Source organism: Oncorhynchus gorbuscha, linkage group LG12, assembly GCF_021184085.1.
Source record: "Oncorhynchus gorbuscha isolate QuinsamMale2020 ecotype Even-year linkage group LG12, OgorEven_v1.0, whole genome shotgun sequence".
Lineage (NCBI taxonomy): Eukaryota > Metazoa > Chordata > Actinopteri > Salmoniformes > Salmonidae > Oncorhynchus > Oncorhynchus gorbuscha.
The window spans coordinates 21,077,561-21,100,372 of record NC_060184.1 but is presented as its reverse complement, the minus strand read 5'-3'; the positions used below and the strand labels follow the sequence as shown (position 1 = coordinate 21,100,372).

At 44.7% G+C, this 22,812-nt stretch overlaps 1 protein-coding gene across 9 annotated transcripts in view; it reads right to left on the bottom strand.

Moving 5' to 3' along the window:
• LOC123990682 (TGF-beta-activated kinase 1 and MAP3K7-binding protein 2-like) overlaps positions 1 to 9,438 on the bottom strand; it is a 69,439-nt gene extending 60,001 nt beyond the window's left edge. For all 9 annotated transcript variants that reach the window (XM_046291425.1, XM_046291428.1, XM_046291427.1 and 6 more), the window contains exon 1: positions 9,148 to 9,438. The gene's annotated coding sequence lies outside the window, so the exon portion shown is untranslated. The remainder of the gene's footprint in view (positions 1 to 9,147) is intronic.
• Positions 9,439 to 22,812: the final 13,374 nt, after the last annotated feature.

Genomic DNA, 22,812 nt, shown 5'->3' with positions numbered 1-22,812 from the left:
AAAGTTTTTTTTAAATGTTTTAACTTTTGATGATGTAATTGGGTAGAACTTTTTAACTTTATACATCTTTCTACAAAAAGCAGAAATATCCCCATGTCACATACACTATATACACAAAAGTATCTGGACACCCCTTCAAATGAGTGGATTTGGCTATTTCAGCCACACCTGTTGCTGACAGGTGTATAAAATCGAGCAGACAGCCATGCAATCTCCATATACAAACATTGGCAGTAGAAGAGCTCAATGACTTTCAACGTGGCACTGTTCTAACAAGCCAGTCCGTCAAATTTCTGCCCTGCTAGAGCTGCCCTGGTCAACTGTATGTGCTGTTATTGTGAAGTGAAAACATCTAGGAGCAATAACGGCTCAGCCGCGAAGTGGTAGGCTGAATGCTCAAGCACGTAGTGTGTAAAAATCGTCTGTCCTCAATTGCAACATTCACTACCGAGTTCCAAACTGCCTCTGGAAGCAACATCAGTACAATAACTGTTCGTCGGGAGCTTCATGAAATGGGTTTCCATGGCCAAGCAGCCGTACACAAGTCTAAGATCACCATGCGTCATTGAAAATAAGAATTTGTTCTTAACTGACTTGCCTAGTTAAATAAAGGTACAATAAATAAAAATAAATAGATGCGCAATGCCAAGTGTCGGCTGGAGTGGTGTAAAGCATGCCGCCATTGGACTTTGGAGCAGTGTAAACGCGTTCTCTGGGGGTGATCAATCACCCTTCAGCATCTGGCAGTCCGACGGACAAATCTGGGGTTAGCCAAAGCCAGGAAAATGAAACCTGTCCCAATGCATAATGCCATCTGTAAAGTTTGGTGCAGGAGGAATACTGGTCTGGGACTGTTTTTCATGGTTCAGGCTAGGGCTGGGTGATATGGCCAAAGTATTATATCATGGTATTAAAAAATAATAATAATTGTATAGCATGATCAACTGTATCAAAAGCCTTGATGAGATCAATAAAAATTGAGACAGTGTTGTTTTTTGTCGATTGATACATTGATAAAATAGAGTTAGTATATAAAAACACTTTTAGCTGTTCACTCACAAGGGGTTCAAGTATTTTCACCAGGGGTGACAGCTTTGAGATTGGCCTATAATTATTTAAAAGAGTTGGATCTCCCCCTTTTAAAAGTGGTGAAAGAAATACTGATTTCCAGATCTTTGGAATTCCATTACATTCCAGGGTTAAATTGAACAGATATGTAAGTGGTTCAACTATGAAATCAGCTGCCAGATTTAAAAATCAGGAAACAAAAGATCAGGACCTGCAGGCTTTCTCTGATCTAAGGATTTCAGGGCATTATGTACCTCCTGCACTGAGAATGGCAAAAAGCTAAGCTCTCACTGGTTCATCCATACAGGGTTGTACAGAGACAGAGGACACTGAATCAAACAGCCTACCAGATGATACAAAGTGCTAATTGAAACAATTCAGCATTTCAGTTGTCATTTACAGCAACAAAGTCCTTCAATACAGATGAAGATAATTCATTAACATTACTGTTTCCAGACATAAACTTAATAGCCCTCCAAAACATTCTAGCGTCATTCAGGTTATCCAATGTAAATGATTTCTGAGTAGTGAGAGATCCTAGGGTGGCAACACATACATTCGAAGTGATTTCAATGAGTTCTTCTCTATTCTGATTGTTCTATACTGTTCAATTCAACTTCAACCCCAAAATATGTCATAATTTTCATACATTTCTGCATTTGAGATCATTTCCACACTGCAATGTAGGGCTGCACGATACAGGCAAGCAATCTGGGCCTTATTTTTAATCACATGTTGCAATTTGACTTGCAATTTACAGCAAAACACTTAACTTTTGGAATCATTGGAATAGAATGCCTGTTCTAATTATATAGTTATAATATGATAGTGGGCACTTTAATACAGTGTTGTTTGACATGACAAGGAATCAAAATGCCAGGGAGGACTTATTGTGACAGTGTAGGAAATAATGTGTTGATAGATTATAGGGTCCCCTAGGAAACACCTTTGGCTACATTGAAAGTTCTCTTAGCTACTTCATGTAGCTAACATATTCTTGCTTTGCGTTTACCTCTTTAATTTAGAAGACACTGTTGAACAAACAACATGCTGATTTAGGTCTACACCATTACTGGTATTATCAGGCTTGTATAGCTAATTACGCTTGTTCTTACTCAGTACATTTATTAGCTGGCTAGCTAGCGATTAGCATTAGCGGCTAACAATCAGAGGCTAACAAGATTTAGTGCAACTTGCTAAGAAAAGACAAACTAGCTGTTTGCAGATGTATGAAACACAAACGAATAATGTGATTATAGAACGCTAGTAGATTTATATTAAGAAGCCAAGTGAAAACGGCATCATTGTCATCAACAGTGCTGCATATGCTGCATTGACCATGCAGACTGAACGCAAGTGTCTCGTGGTTGAGGAACATCTAATGCGCTCCTTGAGTGACAGGGGACCTGGCTAGGACTGTGTGGAACGCGGTATACAAAGAGAAAGAGCGGGGAGAGACGACTCAAGTAGCGAAGTAAACTATAAAAATGGACATTACACTCTGCATATCACATTTAACAAACCAAACATTCAAATACCATTATAGAGTGTAAAGTAAAAACCCAAACCGGTCCATGCATCAATACCGGTATATCAACAACAAAAAAACGAACCCTAGTTCGGGCTAGGCCCCTTAGTTTCAGTGAAGAGAAATCTTAACACTACAGCATACAATGACATGCTACAAGATTCTGTGCTTTGTGGCAACAGTTTGAGGAATGCCCTTTCCTGTTTCAGCATAACAATGCCCCGTGCACAAAGCGAGGTCCATACAGAAATGGTTTGTCAAGATCGGTGTGGAAGAACTTTACTGGCCTGCACAGAGCCCTGATCTCAACCCCATTGAATACTTTTGGGATGAATTGGAACGCCGACTGCGAGCCAGGCCTAATCGCCCAACATCAGTGCCCGACCTCACTAATGCTGTTGTGGTAGAATGAAAGCAAGTCCCCGTAGCAATGTTCCGGACATCTAGGAAAGCCTTCCCAGATGAGTGGAGGCTGCTGATGCAGCAAAGGGGGGATCAACTCCATATTAATGCCCATGATTTTATAATGATGTCCACAGGAGTCCACATACTTTGGTCATGTAGTGTATGTATGTGCTGGAGATAATGAAAATGAAGTTGAAAAGTGATGGAATTGCCCTTTAAGTGTACAATACAGCATTTCTCCAACAATGCTAAATAAACATGTCTCGAGACTTGCACTCCTGTCTTTCCAAACATCCCTTTTTAACACACGAGTCTGTTCTGTTTTTAATTACTTTAAATGCTACATTCAAAGAAACCCAACTGAGGCACTCTCCTATATTTCTTTAATTGATGGTTGTGCTACTATCCTATTTCATAGCAGAGTTCCTCCTGGGTTGTGTCCCAAATTGCACCATATACCATATATAGGGCCCATAGGGCTTTGGACAAAAGTAGTACACTATGTAGATAATAGGGTGCCATTTGGGATGTAAATGCAGCAAGGGAAAGGAACATTGAAAAACACTTAATTAGCAGAAAAAGCATGCTCTCTAATTATTCTTCTGTTTTCTATGCTGATTAAGTGCTTGTGTTGCTGAGGAGGGCTATTTTAGGAACATTGGTTCCACTGACTGAACTATTTACAAGTTTGTCAAAGAGTACTTCCCAAATGACACCCTATTCCCTATATAGTGCACTACTTTTAAAATAGTGCACTATATAGGGGACAGGGTGCCATTTGGAACGTGCTCAAAGACATTCAGCAGAACTAGACTATCTATAAAAACATATGGTTCCCAAGTGGATACAGTACCTACTATAGGAAAGTTCTGGTTTGAATACGACATGTTACATTAGGGGCTCAGCCGACAGAATACAAACTGAAGGGAGCGCGTGCTGATTTCAGTTGAGACCAAACTAGGCTAATTTGAAAAAGAGAAGATGCATTGATTTGAGTAATGGGACTGATTTTAGGGGAAAACATACTGTCGTGATTTAAGGAGGAGAATGCAGACTGATTTAAGTAGTGGAAAATAGTACCCAAGGTCAAGCAGGGGGGCAGAGCGCACAGTCTCGCTATAGGATGTGGTGCACACTTCTCCCATTTCCTGAGGCAACAGATACTAAAAAGGCAGCTATACTATAATAACACCTTTGACTGCACACACAGCATGTTGAGCACCCAGAGGCATGAAAACAGAACCAACAAAGTGTAACTGAATCTCTCACAGCATTTACAAAAGCAAAGTGGTTGGGGGGTGGCAGTACAATGGTTAATTGTGTTTTCACCTGATCATGGTATAGTTTATACATTTTCTAGGCTTGAGAGGTTGTCTGATCTACGCGATAAACCACAACCAAGGTTACTTCCTCCCTGTCAGTGAGCAAAAAGTTAATACCTCTCATTACTTTCAAAACAGCTGACTACAGCATGTGCAGTAACAGGCAAATAGTGCATCCTTTATGCACCAAAAGACATCCACAGAGAGGTTGAGGAAGTTCACTCACATAAACACATCAACAATTCTTGAGACATAAGCCTATACCTAAAGTTTCAACTATAAATAGTCCTTAAAGGTCAAATCGTCACTTTAATACTTAGGAATTGTTGGTCTTATTCAATAATTAATGTGAATGCGGAGAGAGGAAAACAAACCAAAAGGTAATAAACAATTGCATTGCCAGAGTCAGAGATAAATATGTGATGTTCACATCAAACAGATCCTAGAACTGGCAGAATATAACTTTTTTTAGTGTAATGTTTACTGTTTTTTTTTTTTTTGATCACTTTTGTTTATTATTTATCTCACTTGTTTTTGGAATGTAAACATATGTTTCCCATGCAAATAAAGCCCCTTAAATTAAAATTGAATTGAGCGAGAGCCAGAGGCCCTTCCCTACATAGTGCACTACTTTTGACCAGAGCCCTACATTTGACCAGAGCCATTTGGGACACATCCAGAGACAGAGACACTGTGGTCCTGTCAGTGTGCTCTGGTAGAACAGCCCTGAGACGTCATGGTTGTGCTCAGTCACACAAAAGGAGCTGGCCCATTACTACTGATGACTGAGACCTTTCTTCTTCAATTCAAGCAAATGAAGGAGAGCAAAAAAATTATGCTCTGTGATTGTTTTGATTTTGCTAAAATCAGAGAGCTAACTAGATTAGCTGCTTTAAATGACACAGTTGTTAAGAACTATTTATTCTGCCACTGTGAGGATTGTTCTGTCATAACCGTGTGTTACTCCCCAATTTCACGACTTAGTTATAAACCCCATTTCTTAAAGATTCACTCTTTAGCAATGTCCTTCTCTTATCAAGTAAAATGTGTAAAAGTGTGGTTGTTCTACTGTTTTGGTTTATGTCATGTTACAATGTTGTGTTTACTGTTTTTTGTAAGTAAAAAATAAACTCTAACCACACTTCGCCTCAAGTGATTGGAATCCGTTGAACTGAGCGATTACTTGCAGCGGACCCTGCAAAATGTACCACACTGGTATTCCAACAATGTGTCAAATAACCTTATCTACGTGTAATGATTCAGTAATGCAAAGTGCCTCTTGCAACTAGGCTCTAATGGTGGTGGAGTCAGTCCACGTAACCTTTGCAGTGTCATACTCAGTTGATGCATGCAATTTAACCACTGAACTGGAAAGTCCACCATGTGAAATGGGAGGATTCCATTTGAAGCTAAGGAGTTAGAGAGCTGCTTTACCAGGGGGAGGGGGGTTCAACTGAGTCTCTCTTCCTGACAGCCAGGCAGCCACACACAGGCCAGGGTGGGGGAGGGTTAAAGCCAGAGGCTCTGTCTCTCTCTTCCTGAGACAGACTGCTGCACTTGGCATAATGTGATGTATCCTTATAGTGTACTTACTACGTACTGCTCTCATAGAGATAAGGCAACATGACTATAACAAGCAATATGAAACCAATCAATAAAACGTTAGTGTCCACCTGGTAGGGTAATTGTGATGCAACATTTTACCAGAACACTCCAACTACTTCACGGTGTAGCTATTACTGATAAAACTATGAACAGGCCAGAAAAATGCTCTGGTGGCAAAATCAACCAAATCCAGTGTCTGACAGATAGGAAGGTAAGCCAGCATGACTTCCTAGGTTAAATTTCCTCTGTACTGTTGATCCAAACAACTAGCACTTGTACTCCAGCCAGAATACTCATATAATTATCCCTCCCCCTGCCTAGTGAAAAAAACAGCCCCTCTCTGACTGGGAAGGGGTTGTTGTGCAAATGATAAACCTCAAAACCAGTCTTTCAGGAGAGGATTCCAGTCTTGGCAATAATGAACCATAACATTTTGAAACACCATGCCATTAGCCTTAAAGATACAACAGCAACAGGAACTGACTATTAGTCCATGAAATAAAAAAGGACACAATGAATTTTCTTTGTTTTTCAGCTTTGGTTGACTAACATCTATCTACCTTTTCCAATGTGTGTTTGCAAACGGCACATTTGGAAACTAAGCATGGAGACATTACTTTGACCGTGAGCTTGCAAACAACATCAAACAACTTCATTCTTATTCACTAACTCAACACTGTATATAAATGTTTAGCCTAATCTCCCTTCATTCACACTCACAAAACACCAAGTCATTGAAGAAATACTGTGCTCCCCTCACTGCACTTTCAAAATAATTGAAAAACTGAATGTACAACTTCATTATCTCTGATGAAGACCTACACAGAACATCCATCCACTCCAGTCATCGTCTTGTTCGAACTTGTGATTTATCTGTGGATTAGCGCTTATCAGAGTAAAACGTGAGACTATCACCCCCAAAGAGTGGCAAATCAGCAGGGCTTTCTCAGCGAGCGACATATATTTGCCCAGCTACAGGCACACATGGTTTCAGTTAGGGGTCTGCACCTATAAACAGTTGGCCATGGCAGCTTATTGGTCAGGAAGTTCAATGTTGACTGCAAGTCAAGACAGGCACAAGCTGCTAATGAATAATACTCTACCCAAACCACTATCAGCAACACCAACACAACCATTGGAGACCAATAGAGAAGAGATTCTAGAAAGCCTAGTAGTAATTTAAATGGACCGCACTAGACCCTTTACAGCCAGGCTATTGACAAATCACTGTTAAATATTTTAACTTTGTAGCAAAAGGAATACCACAAAGGAACATTCAGGCATTTACTTTAATTACATGGAATATCAGGAATACCACCCAATTATTTGGAAGAGAGTTAAATCAAGAGAGCTGAATTAATGGACAAAAATAGGGCAAGATAACAAGATGGTCCTTGTGTGCAGTGACAACTACTATGCATGGAGATAGTATACATGTTGTGTATCCATAAAGTTAGCGTGGTTGAAGCTTCATATTCCAATGATTGATTTGCCCTAAATATTCAAACACAAAAGCCTTACAAGTGGAATATTGTTTAATTCCAAGTGAGCAACAACAATCTGTGGTTAAAACAGTTACTGGCTGACATGTAGCCTATAAAGGCCAGGGCACATGATAAAGTATTCATTATTTTGAAAGACACTATGAGCAAAGTGTTCACAAATAGCGAAATAGGCTACATTAAACCATTGCAAACAAGGCCTGAACCATGTATGTCTTTGTAGATAACAAACTATAATTAAGGTAAGATAGTAAATGTATTATTAGTGTAATGTGTCAAACCCACCTCCCACACATGCTCCCCTGCACCTATCCATATGAAAGCTGTCAAACCCACCTCCCACACATGCTCCCCTGCACCTATCCATATGAAAGCTGTCAAACCCACCTCCCACACATGCTCCCCTGCACCTATCCATATGAAAGCTGTCAAACCCACCTCCCACACATGCTCCCCTGCACCTATCCATATGAAAGCTGTCAAACCCACCTCCCACACATGCTCCCCTGCACCTATCCATATGAAAGCTGTCAAACCCACCTCCCACACATGCTCCCCTGCACCTATCCATATGAAAGCTGTCAAACCTCTCATCTGAAAAACTCCTGAAGGGACATTTCAATACATGGGTCAAATCTGCTCGGCTCAGATGATCAAACTAAGTGATTACATTCACTTTAACTAAGAAATATATCTGTATCACATAAGTGAGTGAAGAATTCATTATAAAATGATAAAGAATAACATATAGCCTAATTGAGAGAATGTGCAAACATATTTCATATAAGTTACATGAGAAAGTTACATGAGTTACATGAGAAAGTACAGGGCAGGCTACTGTTACTGCGTTTGACACCTCGAGGTAATTCGATTCGTGCAGCAATACAATTCATTGCATGTAGTCTACAGGAGACTTTCGATTAGGCTACTTATTACATTGGGCCTGTGCTATGCCATTCGGAACTCCTAATATGTCTCTAGGCAATATTTGGGGAGGCCCATCAATGCAGCCGATAGGATAGACAGGCCATCATATAATTGTAAAGCAATGTTTTACACATTTAGATGCTGGCAACAACTGCAGCTAAAGCTAGTTACATTTAGGAAGCATCAAACGTCCGGGTAAATTACCAGACCAACTATCGCTACTTGCGAGCTACTATGTTAGCTACGTTACCGAGCTAACTAACTTTTTGAAAACTATTTCCAAAAAATAAATCGAACTTATTTGAAGTCACAACACTTGATATAATCATATTGGCATTATAACGGCCGTGTTTCAATTTAGTTGTGCACTCGGAACACCATGGCTGACGAAGAAGTTTTGCAAGAACTCTCAATGGAAAAATGTAGCTACTATAGTGTAGCCTTTATAAGCTACAAAACATGCACGTCAGCTTTAAAATGAGCGGACTATAAATGCAAGGTTTACAGCTAAATTTGATTACAAATGTGTAATAACATATGCATGCTGGACACAACAAATCGCACATAGCTAAACGAAATAGCTCACCAGATGCAGTCAAAAACTTTTTCACACCTGAAAAGCCGACAACAGAAAGTTTGTTCTTCGTTTTCTACTTACCAGAGGGATGTGCTCGCACATACATTTCAAACATGTTAGTAGCGAGTTGTTAGACAGAATTTCCATTTACAGTAACTCAACTACAACTTCAACCACTTCTGGTTCTGGGCCTATTCTGAAGCATTCGCTTACCGTCTCCGCCGCCGCTCCCCGGGCCACCTTCAACACCCGAAACTCAACCACCGAATCTCCCACAGGGCCGTGGTGCTGAAAGAAAAGCGGCGAGGTGGACTTCGTAGACGGAGTTTCTACGGTACCCAGGCCTTCTCTGTTTTGACCCGAGTGGGGGGTTACTACAGCCCCCGATGTTTCAGAGACACGGGAATTCTTTTGACAGCTCTTCTTCTCTACCCCCTCTACTCCCCCTTAATTTCTATTTTCTTACGTCCAACAGATACGAATCAAAATACTTGTCACAGAATATGGCGGCTGCACAAACGAGCGCCTATCGCGAGACTTAAATTTTTTCCTCCTAGGGGAAAGTTATGTTAGGGGAGAGGAAGTATGATTGCTAAATCCTCTGTAGAAGCAGAGACAGAGAATGAACAGTTTGTGGTAATATTATTGGAATGGAAATGGAAACTATCAACAGACGTGTGGGAGGAATACAGGTGGGGGTTAGGTCTGTGTCACGGAGTCTCATGGAACAACAGAGAAAATTAGGTCACAATAGTTATGTGCTGCTAGAGTAAAAATACTGTAAATTGGTAAGTACACACCCACAATGGTATCTCACCCATAATAACAATAATACACACCCATAATATCTCAAAAAGGTATCCAACAGACAAAACAGATTGTAAGTGATTTTGTAAACAAAAAATGATGTCCAGAATAACACCTTCAAAAAGAATGTGCTTGTTTCAGCTGGTGGTCAGCTGTAAGCAGGTACTCCCCTCAAGAGGACAGCTATACTAAAGCTGGGAGCCAGTGGGAGGTTATAATGGTCATTTGGGTAGTCACTGTGTGTTTTTGACCCCCAAAGAGAGGAGTTCCGGGGGAGGCAAGAGCTACAAAAGAGCAAGGAAAAAAACAAATCTAGCACGGTGTTCTGTGAAGGGTTCACTTCAGTGGTTATTGATCTAGTACTAAATAACTCTTATGGACATAAACATCTTGCTTTACTTTAATTATGTAGGTATTTCTATACTTATTGATCCCACCCTATTTATATAAAAACATGTATTTTAGTAATTTAGCAGATGTTCTTATCCAGAGCGACATACATGGGCAATTAGGGTTATGTGCCTTGCTCAAGTGAACATCGGCAAATACTCAGTGATTCAAACAGGCGACCTTTCGGTTACTGGACCAATCACCATGCCACCAGCCGCCATTCCTCATCAGGATTACCCCCGTGACATGATTTTATGTAGTGAGAGCATTCACACATCAAAGATGGAACAAAACTATTCAGTGTTAACATAAATTTAATGACATGCCAAACTCTCCCATAATTGAACTGGGAAGTGGAAGTGGGGATTTAACATTCCTGGTACCTGTCATGGTTAATGAGGACATATGGGAGTGAGGAGGAGGTCAATAGGGCTGTGTGGCTTATTAGGGTTCACTTTGGGCAATCAAGTGTTTAGGGGGCATCATTCACACATTGGGCTGACTGCATTGCAATCAGCGACTGCCAACTAACTGATCTACAAATCACATTGCATCATAAATAACTACTCATTATTATTTGTAGATCAGTCTGTCAGTCATAATTTGCTCACGATTCATCACCGATTTCATGCTCTGGAACACAGACCCTCACTCCTTCAGAGAAGAACATGGATGGCAGCTACAGATCTTTATTTGATCAATCTTTTGTTCCTGATCATTTTCTGCACAGCAGGAAATTAAAATCTGTGGTGTACTCAAGGTTTAAAAAGGCTTCTAAAGTTTGCAATTTCCACTTTTTTAACGTCAAACTTGATTTGCATCAACAACAACTGTCACGGATCTCTCCGGAACTTTCATTATGCACAACTGGCATATTCCCACTGATTGTATTTGTATATATGTGCCCTTTGTTCACCATGGTCTTTTCGATTATTGTTTCAATGTCCGTTGGTGCGTGAGTACCTGTGCTGTGTGTTTTGCTTTTCGTGCCATTGTGGATTGCGCAGATGATTACTTGTCTCGTCCCATGTGTTAATCATTGTGCGCTTGTGTTATTTATTCGAGGTACTCCTCGTTCTTTTGTTTGAGTTTCAACCCTGTGTTTTGTATAGTGTATGTTTGGTCTTCGTCCCCGTGCCTTTACATGGCACGCCATAATTTGCGTGTAATAAAAAAAACTATTACACATTCCTGTGCCTGTCTCCCGAATTATTCATACCAGCATGACAGAATAATCGCCATTAAGGGAGACAGCGGGAATGGCCCGACCGACGACGCTTGACTGCTCCGTCTGGCGCCACCGCAACTTCAGCAGCTGCAACTAGCCCGTCCGACGACAACGCAACTTCGGCAGCTGCAACTGGCCCATCCGACGACAACGCAACTTCGGCAGCTGCAACTGGCCCGTCCGACGACGACGCAACTTCGGCAGCTGCAACTGGCCCGTCCAACGACGACGCAACTTCGGCAGCTGCAACTGGCCCGTCCGACGACGACGCAACTTCGGCAGCTGCAACTGGCCCGTCCGACGACGACGCAACTTCGGCAGCTGCAACTGGCCCGTCCGACGACGACGCAACTTCGGCAGCTGCAACTGGCCCGTCCGACGACGACGCAACATCGGCAGCTGCAACTGGCCCGTCCGACGACGACGCAACTTCGGCAGCTGCAACTGGGCCGTCCGACGACGACGCAACCGGCAGCTGCAACTGGCCCGTCCGACGACGACGCAACTTCGGCAGCTGCAACTGGCCCGTCCGACGACAAAGCAACTTCGGCAGCTGCAACTGGCCCGTCCGGCGACGACGCAACTTCGGCAGCTGCATCGGGTCCTGATTGACCCTGATGGATTCCTGTACTCGTCCACCAGCGCAGGTGTCGTCCCCCTGCTGGTCGGGGGTACTGTTACGGATCTCTCCGGAAGTGTGTCATTACGCACACCTGGTCCCCATTTCCCTGATTGTAATTGTATAAATGTGCCCTTTGGTTCACCATTGGGCTGTCGATTATTATTACAATGTCCATTGGTCGTGTGAGTACCTGTGCTGTGTTGTTTTGACTTTCGTGCCACTTGTATTGTGCAGATGGTTACGGGTCTCGCCCCAATGTATTTATTCGAGGTACTCCTGTCTCTTTTGTTTTGTATTACATGTTTTGTATTACATGTTTGTATTACATGTTTTGGTCTTCGTCCCTATGCCTTTACATGGCATGTTGTAATTTGGGTAAATAAAAAGTCCTATTACGCATTCCTGCACTTGTCTCCCGATCCCTTTATACCAACATGACACCTACAAAAAATGTCCATTAATTATAATCCACATAATAATTCACATTTCCTGTTAAGATCCTACATCTGTATGACAGGACTGGGGGTCACATCTATAAATCATCATAGACTGTGTCACTAGACTGTGTCCCCCTCCTCTCCTCCCAGTAGATTGTAAACACATCTATACAGGACAGGTCCTCCTGGGTGAAACTACTGTTTCCACTTTCTGGGTGCTCTATGTGCTGTTCTGTGTAAATTTAGTCTGCCCTCAGTGTTAAATTGTATGGTTGAATGTGTCTGTGAGGACGTCATAAACAGGTGTCCCATTTAATTTTTTTACAACTGAATTGATGTGGACCGAGTCTATTGCTCTGTTGCATTAACCCACACATGGGGTAAGTGGGAAAACAGACGCTTGCTGAATCCTCTCGTGAAAAAGGACGGCACATTTGTTCTTCAGTGGACTGGGTGGAAACATATGGCGTCTCGTGTGTCTGCGTAATGCAGTGACTCACACACACTCACTCAGTCTTACACGACACACACACACACACACACACACACACACACACACACACACACACACACACACACACACACACACACACACACACACACACACACACACACACACACACACACACACACACACACACACACACACACACACACACACACACACACACACACACACTGTGGCCCCTGTTATCTGCACAGACCATGACCTCCTGACTCTGGGGTCTGAGCAAGTGGAGCCAACTGAGCTGTAAGCCCTGAAGCACAGACAAAATCCTCCCGCTCAGCCCTTTCACAGAGTATTCATTTCTGTTAACAATGGCTGATACACACATCTCTAAGTCCTCACCCCCCATGTGTATGTCAAAGGGGAGGAGCAGTCCGTGAGTCAGCAAAAGATTATAAAAAATACTTTAAAAATGTGGGAACGTTTTAAAATGTCTTTACCAGTTTAAGCAGTGACTTTGTCTCATTCTGTAAGTGCCATGCGTGGGATGCAGGTGGACACTGTACACTGCATTGGCAACTCCCAGTCAAAGACCCAGAGGGATGGGAGTGGCCCTGGCTGTCTTCCCTGGCTGTCGCCCTGCCTCGCGTCACAGTGAAGAATGTGTCACAGAATGTTATAAGAAGCTTTACACTGTTACCAATCACTCTCTTCTCATGCACATGCTGTACTGGTCTGGAGCACACAGATTATCACAGTGACAACTTGATAGGGGGGCAGGAGGAGAAAAGTGCAACTCATGCAAAAAAAGACTGTTTCTGTCCCCCAAAAAATACCTTCTGTCCAAAAAAAAAGCCACACCACTACATGTGGTGGTGCTATGTGCCGTGTCGTGCTTCTTGGGAAATTAAGCTGGCCACACACATTCCTGGCATGGAAAGAGGTCCTTTTCTCACGGTCTGAGGACAGCCTGTCACGGGTCAACAGTGGAGATTTAGCTTGCAGCGGCAGCGGGTCTCCACTCATTGTTCCGCTCCAAGCAAACTTTAGGCATCCAATGTGCCAATCCAGTGTCCACTGACCTTGCAGCAGGTATAGTTGCTCTACTACTAACAAGTGTGAAACAAGGGTTGAGGAAGAGTGTGCTTAGGGAACGGAGGGCATGTGGGTTGTGTGTGTGTGTGTGTCTTAAGGGGAGGCGAAGGGGGAGGTGGGGACAGGAATGTTACCCGGTCCTCTTCAGTGATCATCAACACGAGGGGGTGTAGGACGGAACATTCTAAGCACAGAGAAACTGACACCCTTGTAGCTTGCTCAGAATTCTCCCTTAAGAGTTTTACAGAGCACGAACAGTACTTATAGGTATAGGGAGAATTTGCACTCCATATCAGTTTTCAGTATCTGTCCAAGCAATAATACAGTATGCTTAGTAAGTACCTGATGTTGTTATAACAATGTAATAATATATCACCAGACCACCAAAAATTCCATCCCTATCTACAACATTTTCAGACAAGATAGAACGGCCAAAGGGGGCGGTGTTGCAATCTACCACAAAGATAGCCTGCAGAGTTCTGTCCTACTTTCCAGGTCTGTACCCAAACAATTCGAACTTCTACTTTTAAAAATCCATGTGTCTCTAAAAACAAATCTCTCACCGTTGCCGCCAGCTATAGACCACCCTCTGCCCCCAGCTGTGCTCTGGACACCATATGTGAACTGATTGCCCCCCATCTATCTTCAGAGCTCGTGAGGCTAGGCGACCTAAACTGGAACATGCTTAACACCCCAGCCATCCTACAATCTAAGCTTGATGCCCTCAATCTCACACAAATTATCAATAAACCTACCAGGTACCACCCCAAAGCCGTAAACACGGGCACCCTCATAGATATCATCCTAGCCAACTCCCCTCTAAATACACCTCTGCTGTTTTCAACCAAGATCTCAGCGATCACTGCCTCATTGCTTGCATCCGTAATGGGTCAGCGGTCAAACGACCTCCACTCATCACTGTCAAACGCTCCCTGAAACACTTCAGCAAGCAGGCCTTTCTAATCGACCTGGTCGGGGTATCCTGGAAGGATATTGATCTCATCCCATCAGTAGAGGATGCCTGTTTTTTTATTTTTTATTCCTTCCTCACCATCTTAAATAAGCATGCCCCATTCAAGAAAATTAGATCCAGGAACAGATATAGCCCTTTGTTCTCTCCAGACCTGACTGCCCTTAACCAATACAAAAACATCCTATGGCGTTCTGCATTAGCATCGAACAGCCCCCGTGATATGCAACTTTTCAGGGAAGCTAGAAACCAATATACACAGGCAGTTAGAAAAGCCAAGGCTAGCTTTTTCAAGCAGAAATTTGCTTCCTGCAACACAAACTCAAAAATGTTCTGGGACACTGTAAAGTCCATGGAGAATAGGAACACCTCCTCCCAGCTGCTCACTGCACTGAAGATAAATTGACTATAATTGATCATTTCAATAAGCATTGTTCTATGGCTGGCCATGCTTTCCACCTGACTACCCCTACCCCGGTCAACAGCACTGCACCCCCCACAGCAACTCACCAAAGCATTCCCATTTCTCCTTCTCCCAAATCCAGTCAGCTGATGTTCTGAAAGATCTGCAAAATCTGGACCCCTACAAATCAGCCGGGCTAGACAATCTGGACCCTTTCTTTCTTGTTGCCACCCCTATTACTAGCCTGTTCAACCTCTCTTTCGTGTCATCTGAGATTCCCAAAGATTGGAAAGCAGCTGCGGTCATCCCCCTCTTCAAAGGGGGGACACTCTTGACCCAAACTTCTTCAGACCTATATCTATCCTACCCTGCTTTTCTAAGGTCTTCAAAAGCCAAGTCAACAAACAGATTACAGACCATTTAGAATCCCACCATACCTTCTCCGCTATGCAATCTGGTTTCAGAGCTGGTCAAGGGTGCACCTCAGCCACGCTCAAGGTCCTAAACGATACCTTAACCGCCATCGATAAGAAACAATACTGTGTTATGCAGGTGAATGAGGACCCAAAAGCGACTTGGCGAAAACAGAGTATTTAATCCAGTTTAAGGAAATAGCAATACTCCTAGACAAATCGGAGCGGTAAATAAAGCAAAAGAAACAATTTCACTCGTAATCACGAGAACTGACTGGAGACTCGATAATGAACTGCAGGTTGCCTCGGGAAGGCACTTGACCGTAGCAGACTCAGACACCTGCTCACCACGCAGCATCTGAGGGAAACACGACACGACAGGGCGATACAAAGACACAGCACGGTGAACAGAATACAAGGATCCGACAGGACAGAAACGGAAAACAAGGGGAGAAATAGGGACTCTAATCAGGGGAAAAGATAGGGAACAGGTGTGGGAAGACTAAATGATTGATTAGGGGAATAGGAACAGCTGGGAGCAGGAACGGAACGATAGAGAGAAGAGAGAGAGAGAGGGAGAGAGAAAAAGGGGAACGAACCTAAAAAGACCAGCAGGGGAAAACGAACAGAAGGAAAAGCAAAATGACAAGACAATATAAGACAAAACATGACAGTACCCCCCACTCACCGAGCGCCTCCTGGCGCACTCGAGGAGGAATCCTGGCGGCAACGGAGGAAATCATCAATCAGTGAACGGTCCAGCACGTCCCGAGACGGAACCCAACTCCTCTCCTCAGGACCGTAACCCTCCCAATCCACTAAGTATTGGTGACCCCGTCCCCGAGAACGCATGTCCATGATCCTACGTACCTTGTAAATAGGTGCGCTCTCGACAAGGACGGGAGGGGGAGGGAAGACGAACGGGGTGCGAAGAAAGGGCTTGACACAGGAGACATGGAAGACAGGATGGACGCGACGAAGATGTCGCTGAAGAAGCAGTCGCACAGCGACAGGATTGACGACCTGGGAGACACGGAACGGACCAATGAACCGCGGAGTCAACTTACGAGAGGCTGTCGTAAGAGGAAGGTTGCGAGTGGAAAGCCACACTCTCTGGCCGCAACAATACCTAGGACTCTTAATCCTACGTTTATTGGCGGCTCTCACAGTCTGTGCCCTGTAACGGCAAAGTGCAGACCTCACCCTCCTCCAGGTGCGCTCACAACATTGGACAAACGCTTGAGCGGAGGGAACGCTGGACTCGGCAAGCTGGGATGAGAACAGAGGAGGCTGGTAACCCAGACTACTCTGAAACGGAGATAACCCGGTAGCAGACGAAGGAAGCGAGTTGTGAGCGTATTCTGCCCAGGGAGCTGTTCTGCCCAAGACGCAGGGTTTCTGAAAGAAAGGCTGCGTAGTATGCGACCAATCGTCTGATTGGCCCTCTCTGCTTGACCGTTAGACTGGGGATGAAACCCGGAAGAGAGACTGACGGACGCACCAATCAAACGACAGAACTCCCTCCAAAACTGTGACGTGAATTGCGGACCTCTGTCTGAAACGGCGTCTAACGGGAGGCCATGAATTCTGAACACATTCTCGATGATGATTTGTGCCGTCTCCTTAGCGGAAGGAAGTTTAGCGAGGGGAATGAAATGTGCCGCCTTAGAGAACCTATCGACAACCGTAAGAATCACAGTCTTCCCCGCAGACAAAGGCAGACCGGTAATGAAGTCTAGGGCGATGTGAGACCATGGTCGAGAAGGAATTGGGAGCGGTCTGAGACGACCGGCAGGAGGAGAGTTACCTGACTTAGTCTGCGCGCAGTCCGAACAAGCAGCCACGAAACGGCGCGTGTCACGCTCCTGAGTCGGCCACCAAAAGCGCTGGCGAATAGACGCAAGAGTGCCTCGAACACCGGGATGACCAGCTAACTTGGCAGAGTGAGCCCACTGAAGAACAGCCAGACGAGTGGAAACAGGAACGAAAAGAAGGTTACTAGGACAAGCGCGCGGCGACGCAGTGTGCGTGAGTGCTTGCTTAACCTGTCTTTCAATTCCCCAGACTGTCAACCCGACAACACGCCCATAAGGAAGAATCCCCTCGGGATCAGTAGAAGCCACAGAAGAACTAAAAAGACGGGATAAGGCATCAGGCTTGGTGTTCTTGCTACCCGGACGGTAAGAAATCACAAACTCGAAACGAGCGAAAAACAACGCCCAACGAGCTTGACGAGCATTAAGTCGTTTGGCAGAACGGATGTACTCAAGGTTCTTATGGTCTGTCCAAACGACAAAAGGAACGGTCGCCCCCTCCAACCACTGTCGCCATTCACCTAGGGCTAAGCGGATGGCGAGCAGTTCGCGGTTACCCACATCATAGTTGCGTTCAGATGGCGACAGGCGATGAGAAAATAAGCGCAAGGATGAACCTTATCGTCAGACTGGAAGCGCTGGGATAGAATGGCTCCCACGCCTACCTCTGAAGCGTCAACCTCGACAATGAATTGTCTAGTGACGTCAGGAGTAACGAGGATAGGAGCGGACGTAAAACGTTCTTTTAGAAGATCAAAAGCTCCCTGGGCGGAACCGGACCACTTAAAACACGTCTTGACAGAAGTAAGAGCTGTGAGAGGGGCAGCAACTTGACCGAAATTACGAATGAAACGGCGATAGAAATTAGCGAAACCTAGAAAGCGCTGCAACTCGACACGTGACCTTGGAACGGGCCAATCACTGACAGCTTGGACCTTAGCGGAATCCATCTGAATGCCTTCAGCGGAAATAACGGAACCGAGAAAAGTAACGGAGGAGACATGAAAAGAGCACTTCTCAGCCTTAACGTAGAGACAATTCTCTAAAAGGCGCTGTAGAACACGTCGAACGTGCTGAACATGAATCTCGAGTGACGGTGAAAAAATCAGGATATCGTCAAGATAGACAAAAACAAAGATGTTCAGCATGTCTCTCAGAACATCATTAACTAATGCCTGAAAAACAGCTGGCGCATTGGCGAGACCAAACGGCAGAACCCGGTACTCAAAATGCCCTAACGGAGTGTTAAACGCCGTTTTCCACTCGTCCCCCTCTCTGATGCGCACGAGATGGTAAGCGTTACGAAGGTCCAACTTAGTAAAGCACCTGGCTCCCTGCAGAATCTCGAAGGCTGATGACATAAGGGGAAGCGGATAACGATTCTTAACCGTTATGTCATTCAGCCCTCGATAATCCACGCAGGGGCGCAGAGTGCCGTCCTTTTCTTAACAAAAAAACCCCGCCCCGGCCGGAGAGGAAGAAGGCACTATGGTACCGGCGTCAAGAGACACAGACAAATAATCCTCGAGAGCCTTACGTTCGGGAGCCGACAGAGAGTATAGTCTACCCCGAGGAGGAGTGGTCCCCGGAAGGAGATCAATACTACAATCATACGACCGGTGAGGAGGAAGGGAGTTGGCTCGAGACCGACTGAAGACCGTGCGCAGATCATGATATTCCTCCGGCACTCCTGTCAAATCGCCAGGTTCCTCCTGAGAAGTGGGGACAGAAGAAACGGGAGGGATGGCAGACATTAAACACTTCACATGACAAGAAACGTTCCAGGATAGGATAGAATTACTAGACCAATTAATAGAAGGATTATGACATACTAGCCAGGGATGACCAAAACAACAGGTGTAAAAGGTGAACGAAAAATCAAAAAAGAAATAGTCTCACTGTGGTTACCAGATACTGTGAGGGTTAAAGGTAGTGTCTCAAATCTGATACTGGGAAGATGACTACCATCTAAGGCGAACATGGGCGTAGGCTTGTCTAACTCTCTGAAAGGAATGTCATGTTTCCGAGCCCATGCTTCGTCCATGAAACAACCCTCAGCCCCAGAGTCTATCAAGGCACTGCATGTAGCACCTCTGAACCGGTCCAGCGTAGATGGACCGACAAAGTAGTACAGGATCTAGATGGAGAGACCTGAGTAGTAGCGCTCACCAGTAGCCCTCCGCTTACTGATGAGCTCTGGCTTTTACTGGACATGAATTAACAAAATGTCCAGCAAGTCCGCAATAGAGGCACAGGCGGTTGGTAATCCTCCGTTCCCTCTCCTTAGTCGAGATGCGAATACCTCCCAGCTGCATGGGCTCAGTATCTGAGCCAGAGGAGGGAGATGGTTGCGATGCGGAGCAGGGAAACACCGTTGACGCGAGCTCTCTTCCACGAGCCTGGTGACGAAGATCTACCCGTCGTTCTATGTGGATGGCGAGAGCAATCAAAGAGTCCACACTTGAAGGAACCTCCCGGGAGAGAATCTCATCTTTAACCACTGCGTGTAGTCCCTCCAGAAAACGAGCGAGCAGCAGCTACCTTGCTTCTTCAGTCACTAGAGGCAGCAAGAGTGCGAAACTCAATAGAGTAATCCGTTATGGATCGATCACCTTGGCATAGGGAAGCCAGGGCCCTAGAAGCCTCCCTACCAAAAACTGAACGGTCAAAAACCCGAATCATCTCCTCTTTAAAGTTCTGGTAATTGTTAGAGCAATCAGCCCTTGCCTCCCAGATAGCTGTGCCCCACTCTCGAGCCCGGCCAGTAAGGAGTGAAATGACGTAAGCAACCCGAGCTCTCTCTCTAGAGTATGTGTTGGGTTGGAGAGAGAACACAATATCACACTGGGTGAGAAAGGAGCGGCACTCCGTGGGCTGCCCGGAGTAGCAAGGTGGGTTATTAACCCTAGGTTCCGGAGGCTCGGCAGGCCAGGAAGTAACAGGTGGCACGAGACGAAGACTCTGGAACTGTCCAGAGAGGTCGGAAACCTGAGCGGCCAGGTTCTCCACGGCATGGCGAGCAGCAGACAATTCCTGCTCGTGTCTGCCGAGCATGGCTCCTTGGATCTCGACGGCAGTGTTGCGAGCGTCTGTAGTCGCTGGGTCCATTCTTTGGTCGGATCCTTCTGTTATGCAGGTGAATGAGGACCCAAAAGCGACTTGGCGAAAACAGAGTATTTAATCCAGTTTAAGGAAATAGCAATACTCCTAGACAAATCGGAGCGGTAAATAAAGCAAAAGAAACAATTTCACTCGTAATCACGAGAACTGACTGGAGACTCGATAATGAACTGCAGGTTGCCTCGGGAAGGCACTTGACCGTAGCAGACTCAGACACCTGCTCACCACGCAGCATCTGAGGGAAACACGACACGACAGGGCGATACAAAGACACAGCACGGTGAACAGAATACAAGGATCCGACAGGACAGAAACGGAAAACAAGGGGAGAAATAGGGACTCTAATCAGGGGAAAAGATAGGGAACAGGTGTGGGAAGACTAAATGATTGATTAGGGGAATAGGAACAGCTGGGAGCAGGAACGGAACGATAGAGAGAAGAGAGAGAGAGAGGGAGAGAGAAAAAGGGGAACGAACCTAAAAAGACCAGCAGGGGGAAAACGAACAGAAGGAAAAGCAAAATGACAAGACAATATAAGACAAAACATGACATACTGTGCAGCCGTATTCATTGACCTGGCCAAGGCTTTCAACTCTGTCAATCACCACATCCTCATCGGCAGACTCAATAGCCTTTCTCAAACGATTGCCTCGCCTGGTTCACCAACTACTTCTCTGATAGAGTTCAGTGTGTCAAATCGGAGGGCCTGTTGTCCGGGCCTCTGGCAGTCTCTATTGGGGTGCCACAGGGTTCAATTCTTGGACCGACTCTCTTCTCTGTATACATCAATGATTTCGCTCTTGCTGCTGGTGAGTCTCTGATCCACCTCTACGCAGACGACACCATTCTGTATACTTCTGGCCCTTCTTTGAATACTGTTAACAACCCTCCAGGCGAGCTTCAATGCCAAACAACTCTCCTTCTGTGGCCTCCAATTGCTCTTAAATACAAGTAAAACTAAATGCACGCTCTTCAACTGATCGCTGCCTGCACCTGCCCACCTGTCCAACATCACTACTCTGGATGGTTCTGACTTAGAATATGTGGACAACTACAAATACCTAGTTGTCTGGTTAGACTGTAAACTCTCCTTCCAGACTCACATCAAACATCTCCAATCCAAAGTTAAATCTAGAATTGGCTTCCTATTTTGCAACAAAGCATCCTTCACTCATGCTGACAAACATACCCTTATAAAACTGACCATCCTACCGATCCTCGACTTCGGGCGATGTCATTTACAAAATAGCCCCCAATACCCTACTCAATAAATTGGATGCAGTCTATGACAGTGCCATCCGTTTTGTCACCAAAGCCCCATATATTACCCACCACTGCGACCTGTATGCTCTTGTTGGCTGGCCCTCGCTTCATACTCGTCGGCAAACCCACTGGATCCAGGTCATCTACAAGCGTCTCCCCTTATCTCAGCTCGCTGGTCACCATAGCAGCACCCACCTGTAGCACGCTCTCCAGCAGGTATATCTCTCAGGTCACCCCCAAAACCAATTCTTCCTTTGACCGCCTCTCCTTCCAGTTCTCTGCTGCCAATGACTGGAACAAACTACAAAAATCTCTGAAACTGGAAACACTTATCTCCCTCACTAGCTTTAAGCACCAGCTGTCAAAGCAGCTCACAGATTACTGCACCTGTACATATTCCATCTATAATTTAGCCCAAACAACTACCTCTCCCCCTACTGTATTTATCTATTTATTTTGACCCCTTGAACCCAATTATTTATATCTCTACCTTGCACATTCTTCCACTGCAAATCTACCATTCCAGTGTTTTACTTGCTATATTGTATTTACTTCGCCACCTTTGCCCTTATCTCACCTCATTTGCTCACATTGTATATAGACTTATTTTTCTACTGTATTTTTGACTATATGTTTGTTTTACTCCATGTGTAACTCTGTGTTGTTGTATGTGTCGAACTGCTTTGCTTTATCTTGGCCAGGTCGCAATTGTAAATGAGAACTTGTTCTCAACTCGCCTACCTGGTTAAATAAAGGTGATTTAAAAAAAATGTAATTTAAAAAAATCTATTAGAGTTTATTAATGATAATGAATTTGGGTTTTAATTCAACAGCTTTGAACTGGTTTCTAAAATCTTTGTTCTTATGT